Genomic DNA, 7,039 nt, shown 5'->3' on the forward strand with positions numbered 1-7,039 from the left:
CATTCATGTTATATAATACCTTACAACTCTAATAGTACTCCCTTTTCTGCTGTTTGGCTTTCCCCTGTTTCAATTACCTGCAGTTTCAGTTACCCAAAGTCAAGCAAGGTTCAAAAATATTAAACAGAAAATTAAAAGCGGGACGGTGGCCATGGAAGTCGGAATCCACTAAGGTGTGTGTAACTACTCACCTGCCAAATCAACTAGCCCTGAAAATGGATGGCTCTGGTTTTCGTACCAAAAAAAAAAAAAAAAAAAAAAATCAAAGAAATAAACAATTCTTAAGTTTTAAATCACACGCCATTCTAAGCAGTGTGATGAAATCTTGTGCTGTCCCACTGTGTCCTGTCCAGGACGTGAATTATCCCTTTGTCCAGCATACCCACGGTGTACATGCTACCCTCCCATTAGTCATTTCGTAGCCATCTCGATTATCAGACTGTCGTGGTACCACAGTCCTTATTTATGTTCAAGCAACCTTATTAATTAAATAATGGCCCCAGAGTGCAATTCGAATACGCCAAAGAGAAGCTGTAAAGTGCTTCCTTTAAGTGAAAAGCTATGTACATACATAAGAAAAAACCTATTAATAGTATATATAGGGTTCAGTACGATCTAAAGTTTCAGGCATCCACTGGGGGTCTTGGAACATATCCCCCGTGAGTAAGTGAGGACTACTGTATTTAAAAGTACAATGAAGTATATCTGTATATACTATCAAGGAATAATATACACACCACACAAACAAAACAAATATATGTTATGTAAAATGTTTGAATTTTCAGTTTACACTTTTTAAAAAATAAACATGTATTACTTTTGAAATTAAAAACAAAAAGTAGTTATAAAATTTAAGAACACAAGAAGAATTGTCTTCCATACTGTGTGGAGCTGCTGGCGTGATCTCTGCCTTTGCCACGAGACCAAATGGAAAAAGGTTTCAGCTCCTCCTAGCTGCTCCTTTCAGGAGACTTGTCAAAATGATTGACTCCCACCTTCCTGCAGGCACAAAGAAAATTAGAGGATCTTCTCATCACTTTCAACTCTGCTAATTACAAAGTCAACTGTATAATGCTTTAAGGTGCTCCATCTATTAATTTTGATTTTTTTTTAAACACTAGAAAGTTGGATTTTGAGTTAAGAACATCAAAAAAAAACCTTCAGAGGAAAAATTATGCAACTAAGGAACTAGTTTTGTTGCAATAATTTGTACTTTATTAAGAATATCATTTGCTCTAGTAGGATGAATACTGGCTTGGGAGTCCAAAGACCTGACGTGGGTTGTAGTCCTGGTTCTGTCACTAACCAGCTATGATAATTTGGGCAAGCCAGTTAACCATTGGACTTGTTTCCTCATTTACAAAATGGGGGAGGGATGGAAAAGGGGGACAAGGCGATGTCTAAGATTCCACCAAGATCTAAAAATTAATCATGACCACACATACAAAAGTCTTTTTCAATACAAGTATAAATGTAAAGAACAGGTCTGGAAAAATACAAACACAAAATTGATGACTGCTATAACCTGTGCGGGGACTGAGAGAGGTCAAGGGGAGACTTTAGTCAGTATCATTTTACTTGTCTACTTGAATATTTATATATTACTCATGTAACTAAAACCTAGTTTTTAAACAGCTACTGATAGATCTAATCTTTAATTCTTTTCTAGATGGGAAAGACAATAGAAAGCTAATATTTTACATATCACATGTCAACATCTGAAAAGCTTTATGAAATGTTTAAACACAACTCAATAATTTGGAAAACTCCTTATAGTCTTTTAATTGTGAATTTTCCCCATCCCACTTCCCTCTATGCCACACCCTGAATTTCGGTTTTAATTCATGCATTCTTTCAGAAAACATTTTCTGAACTACTATCATCACAGCACTAAGCTAGATAATATGTCTCTATACGATTTCTAAAAAATAAAGATATCGAGGCTGGCCCGGTGGCTCAGGCGGTTGGAGCTCCATGCTCCTAACTCCGAAAGCTGCCAGTTCGATTCCCACATGGGCCAGTGGGCTCTCAACCACAAGGTTGCCAGTTCTATTCCTCGAGTCCCGCAAGGGATGGTGGGGCAGCGCCCCCTGCAACTAGCAACCGCAACTGGACCTGGAGCTGAGCTGCGCCCTCCACAACTAAGACTGAAAGGACAACTTGAAGCTGAACAGCACCCTCCACAACTAAGATTAAAAGGACAACAACTTGACTTGGAAAAAGTCCTGGAAGTACACACTGTTCCCCAATAAAGTCCTGTTCCCCTTCCCTAATAAAATCTTAAAAAAAAAAAAAAAGTTCTCTGGTGAACACACAATGTGATATATAGATGATGTAATACAGAATTATACACCGGAAACCATGTAACTTTACTAACAATTGTCACCCCAATAAACTTTAAAAGAATAAAAAGTTCTCATCACAAGAAAAATTGTAACTGTGAGGTGATTGATGTATATTAACTAAACTTACTGTGGTAATTTATCACAATATGTACATTATCAAATCATTATGTTGTATACCTTAAAATAATGTAACGTTATGTGTTAATTGTATCTCAATAAAAATGAGGGGGAAATAAAGAAAAGAAAAAAACAAGGAACCTAGTTAAACTTACTCAGTTGAGAAATGAGGTGGGACAAAAAGGGAAGAAATATTAAGTACCTATTATAAATCAGGCACTGAGACATTTTCCAACTCTAATTTAACCCCTTAAATTAATTCTGGAACACAGATCTCATCAAAGAAATAAGGTTTTTGTTGTGTTTAAACTTAGAGCTGCTAAAACTTTTTGTCTTATTTTACCAGCAATTGTGAGAGTTCCAGGCACTGAAGCAGGTGCCTCTACGAAGAGAAAAGTAATTTCTCTGTCCAGTGATTGAGTTATTTTATATAGTTATTTCCTTAGGCAGCAGTAAGAAAAAAGTTCACTTTTGGAAAATAATGTACTTAAAGTTTGTGGTTGTCAAGCACAAGTAAGTATCACAGACATAGGGGTTAAGCAGCTACATTTCTGAGAAGCCCTTTCTGAGCCACTACCCTCATTCTCACTCCAACTCCTTCCAAAAGGTCTAGTCCAAGTACTTGCTTAACCAAATGAAGAGTTCAATAGATTTTCACTCTTGGGAAACTCAACTTCAGAGGTATAAAGTATCTTAGCCAAGTACACAGAACTAATAGTGATAATTCTAATAATGCTAATAATAATTCCAAAGGCTTTCAACCACCGTGATAGATTTGCCCAGGGGCAGTCAGCAAATGGCACAGCCTTCTAAATTCACTACACTCTAATATACTTGAAAGATGTGGACACCAATTAGGGTTTTTGGTGCCTTGGCAAAAATAATTTAAGCTATCTTGTTATGCAGTCTTCCCTTGACTTTCCAGGTGGAATGGAAGAACATGAGAAATACCCCTGAATGTGACCAAAACTCACTGAAAGAAAAACATCTTTACTGTGCACACACAGGACCAATCAATATCCCTCACAAACACTGAAAGCATCAATTCCTGTGCCATACAACATCCAGAGGCAGAGCTGGCTCTCCTAAGCTTCTCTCATAAAATGTTCCAATAGGTCTGAGAGCAAAAGCATGCAAAATACCATATGCATATAATTTTAACTTGCAAAGATCATGCTCTTCATAATTTTATTTCCTCATTTAAAAAAATACTGATAATTAAAAACATATACAAAAATAACATAATTAGCATAATGAACCCCCACATATCCAACACCCAGCCCCAGAAACTATTAACCCATAGCTAATCCTGCCCCTTCCACCCCTGCACTTTACCGGATTATTTTGAAGCAAATCCCAGGCATCACATCAGTTCATCTGTAAATAACAAGAATTCTTTATCACAAAAAAAACCGATTCAGATTTCCACTTATTTTATAAATGCCATATTTTTTTAAAGATTTAAAAAAATCAGTATCCAAGTAAGGTCCATACATTGCAATTAGCTAATATGTTCTGTATTTTAATCTACAGTTTTTCCAGTTTTTCCTTGCAATTTATTTGTTAAAGAAACAATACCATAAATTGTGTATGGATATACACATATAGCATTACAAAAACACGCATAGGAATAAAAAATCACCAAATTCAGGATAGTGGTTATCTCTGGCTGTGAGGAGGAAAAGAGGAATGGCAAGGGGACATATGGCTAAAATTCTACCTGTAATGTTTTATTTCTTTAAAAAAAACCAAGACCTAAAACAAACATGGTAACATAAAACTGAATGGTGGGTAGAATAGTATTCATTACTATGTTACTTCCTATAAATTCTATATGCTGGAAATTTTTTTTTAAGCTTTAAATTAGAAGTCAGTGGGGAAAGATAACAATGATTACATTCTGAAGTTTCAAATGTCCTCTCCTATAAAACAGGGAGCATCACAGTGTCTACCTCATAGGGTGTTTGGAAGAATTTAATGAGATCATGAACACAAAGCACTTAGCACACTACAGGCACCATGTAAAAGCTAAATAAGTAGTGGCTATAGTTACTATTTCACCCCACCCTCATCACCTCCCTGATGCCTGAAGAGTATTAAGAGAAGCATAGGAATGGTAGGAACGAGTACTGAACTGGTAAGGAACTTCCCCTAGTCCTCGCTTGTTAAGAAATTATTTGGTATGCTCCAATCTCTTCTAGTTTAACCCAGCATTCAATCATACTGTCACTACATTAAAGACCAGGTTCTATGGACATCTGAAATACAAGGCAAATTCTGCAAATTAATGGTCACTGAAGTTATCTTGTATAGAGAAGTTAAACTGTTATAACAGAGACCTCAGCAATTCACTCGAGGTCTCTGAACCTCAACACAGATGAGCACACTCATCTGCAAAATGGGAAACTCTTCAGTGTTAACTTCAAACACAGATTACCATGAAGATCAAATGAGGGTGTGTTTATGAAAGCACTCTCAACCTAAAAGCCCCACACTAATGACAGTTGATGTTTAGTGAATTTGCAAGGGAGGAATAAACTCTCAGATAAAATTTAAGTTCTCAAGGGAAGTTCCACAAAACTGCCTTTGCTTCTGCTGCTGCCTGCCATTCTACCATCAACGGCTGTTTCTGGCTCTTCTTGCTTTATGACATCCACCTAAAACAGGAGGATCTCTTTATTTTTAAGGGAAGACTATTTTCCCCATCACCCAAAGTCTCTCTTTTAACATCTCGGCTGCTCCCCACCCCTTCTGTGACCCTATTCTGTCTCTCACCTGTCCACCCCCTTCTTCACTCTTCAGTTTACCGCGCCCTTGCTCTGTTCTACCGCCTCCTGTTTGCAACCTCAGAAACTGGTTCCCTTTCTATTTTTATCACACCTGAGAAACCCATTGCCTTGGAGCACAAAGGTGGTTTTTTCAGGCCCCTAAAATCGCGACAGCAGACACAAGCCCACATCCCTCTTTTAACACCAAGGTCGTTCATCACTAAGCTGGATCTGACAGGTACGGTCGAAGGCAAGGATTCTTTCTAAGGGACAGAACTTCCCCACCGGCCTTTCATTTTCAACCTTTCCCACATGTGATAATACGTGGGAGGCATACTGCACCAATGACACTCAGTAGGGCGTACCGCTCATAAAAGGGGCAGAACGTTTCAACGAAATCAAAAGTGAACTGCAATTTTCCGAAGAGCTGTGCCCCTAACTCCCTTTGAGGTAACTGCAAACGCTGTAGGACAGAGAAACAACCCAGGGCAGGAAATCTCTGCTTTAAGCAACATGTCACTAGGTAAGGGCCACAGGGCGCTCCTCCCACTTGGGTACAGGAGACCGAATATTCCTAAGCTGCAGCAACAGGTTTATTTTTTCTTAAATAATGTACACAGGTCTGCTAAAGCTTGGACCCCCTAACACCTCTGCAAGAACCGGGCCATCAGGGGGGGGCAGCAGCCGGGCAACGCAACCACTCCTTGGCCCCCGCTAGGGCCCACCCTGCGCGCCGCCCGCCGTCCGCCCCGCCCGCTAAGGAACTGGCGGGCGGAGTCTCGTTCCTCTGAGAGCCAGGAGGGAGAGCGGCCCACAGCCACCCCCCGGAGGACGCCGCTCGCCCTCTCCCGGCACTCCGTTAGGAAGGCGGCGGTGGCCGGCGCGCCGCGGCCCCGACGCAGGGCCTTCGCACTCCCCTCCTCCTTCCCGGGAGAAGACCCAGAATCCCCGCCTCCCCGCGGAAGGCGGGGGCGGCACGGGCTCGCTCCCCGCCCCTCCCCCAGGGGGCCAACCCGCCCGTCCGCAGGCCGGCGTCCGCGCCCCTTTCTCGGCGTGGCCACCTACACCCACAGCGCAGCCGGACAAAGGCGCCCCTCGCTGTCCGGAGGGGCGGCTCATCCTCTCCTTCCCCCAGGAGCCAGGCGCGGCGAAAGCACCGCGATCTCCTCCCCGCGACACCCTCCCCCAGAGGGGCCGGGAGCCGCGGCGTCGCCCACCCACCTACACATCCACTTCCCCGCACGCACACACACGGGGCAGGGAGAACCGACGTCGTCCCCGGCCTCTCAGGACACCGAACAGCCGCCCTTTTCCTCAGCAGGTTGAGGGGTACCTACTGCCCGCCGACGTGGAGGTGGGGGCAGGGACACTCTCCCCCATTCCCGCCACCATCACCTCAGGAACGAAAAACGAACCCTTCTCCCCGCAGGGCGAGGGCCTTCTCACCCCTCAACGGGGCGGACTGCGTGTGCGGCCCCCTAAAGAAGCAACAGGCGACCCCATCCTCCTCCCAGCCGGGAAATGCCGACACCCTCGACCCTCCCGCTCTTCACCTCCGGAAGTCGGGCCGAAGCCTAGACGAAAGACCGCGCCTCACTCCGCCCCCTGCGCCATTTTATCGCCCCCCTCCCCGACCTCCCCCACCCCGAAGCCGCCGGGCCAGAGCCAGGGGTAGGGCAAAGAGGCAGTGATTGGCAGGAAACCGCCCCGCCTCTCAGAGGGTGGTGCCCCGCATGGCGCTGCAACCCCGCCCCGACACCGCCTACCCCGACTACTGGCTCCACCCCTTCTCATCTCATCGAACCGCTC

At 43.5% G+C, this 7,039-nt stretch overlaps 1 protein-coding gene across 30 annotated transcripts in view; it reads right to left on the reverse strand.

Annotated features, from left to right (window-relative positions):
* The window catches only part of S100PBP (S100P binding protein), a 32,587-nt gene extending 25,550 nt beyond the window's left edge, over nt 1-7,037 (reverse strand). For 5 of the 30 annotated variants that reach the window (XM_081057192.1, XM_081057190.1, XM_081057188.1 and 2 more), the window contains exons 1-3: nt 6,452-7,026; nt 3,798-3,839; nt 883-999 (exon numbers count right to left, since the gene is read on the reverse strand). The gene's annotated coding sequence lies outside the window, so the exon portion shown is untranslated. Of the gene's footprint in view, nt 1-882; nt 3,640-3,797; nt 3,840-6,295; nt 6,377-6,451 lie in introns of those variants that run through there. The other 25 variants (XM_081057184.1, XM_081057183.1, XM_081057189.1 and 22 more) reach the window with 21 other exon arrangements.
* Nucleotides 7,038-7,039: the final 2 nt, after the last annotated feature.

This window comes from Rhinolophus hipposideros (genome assembly GCF_964194185.1).
Source record: "Rhinolophus hipposideros genome assembly, chromosome: 8".
NCBI classification, from domain to species: domain Eukaryota; kingdom Metazoa; phylum Chordata; class Mammalia; order Chiroptera; family Rhinolophidae; genus Rhinolophus; species Rhinolophus hipposideros.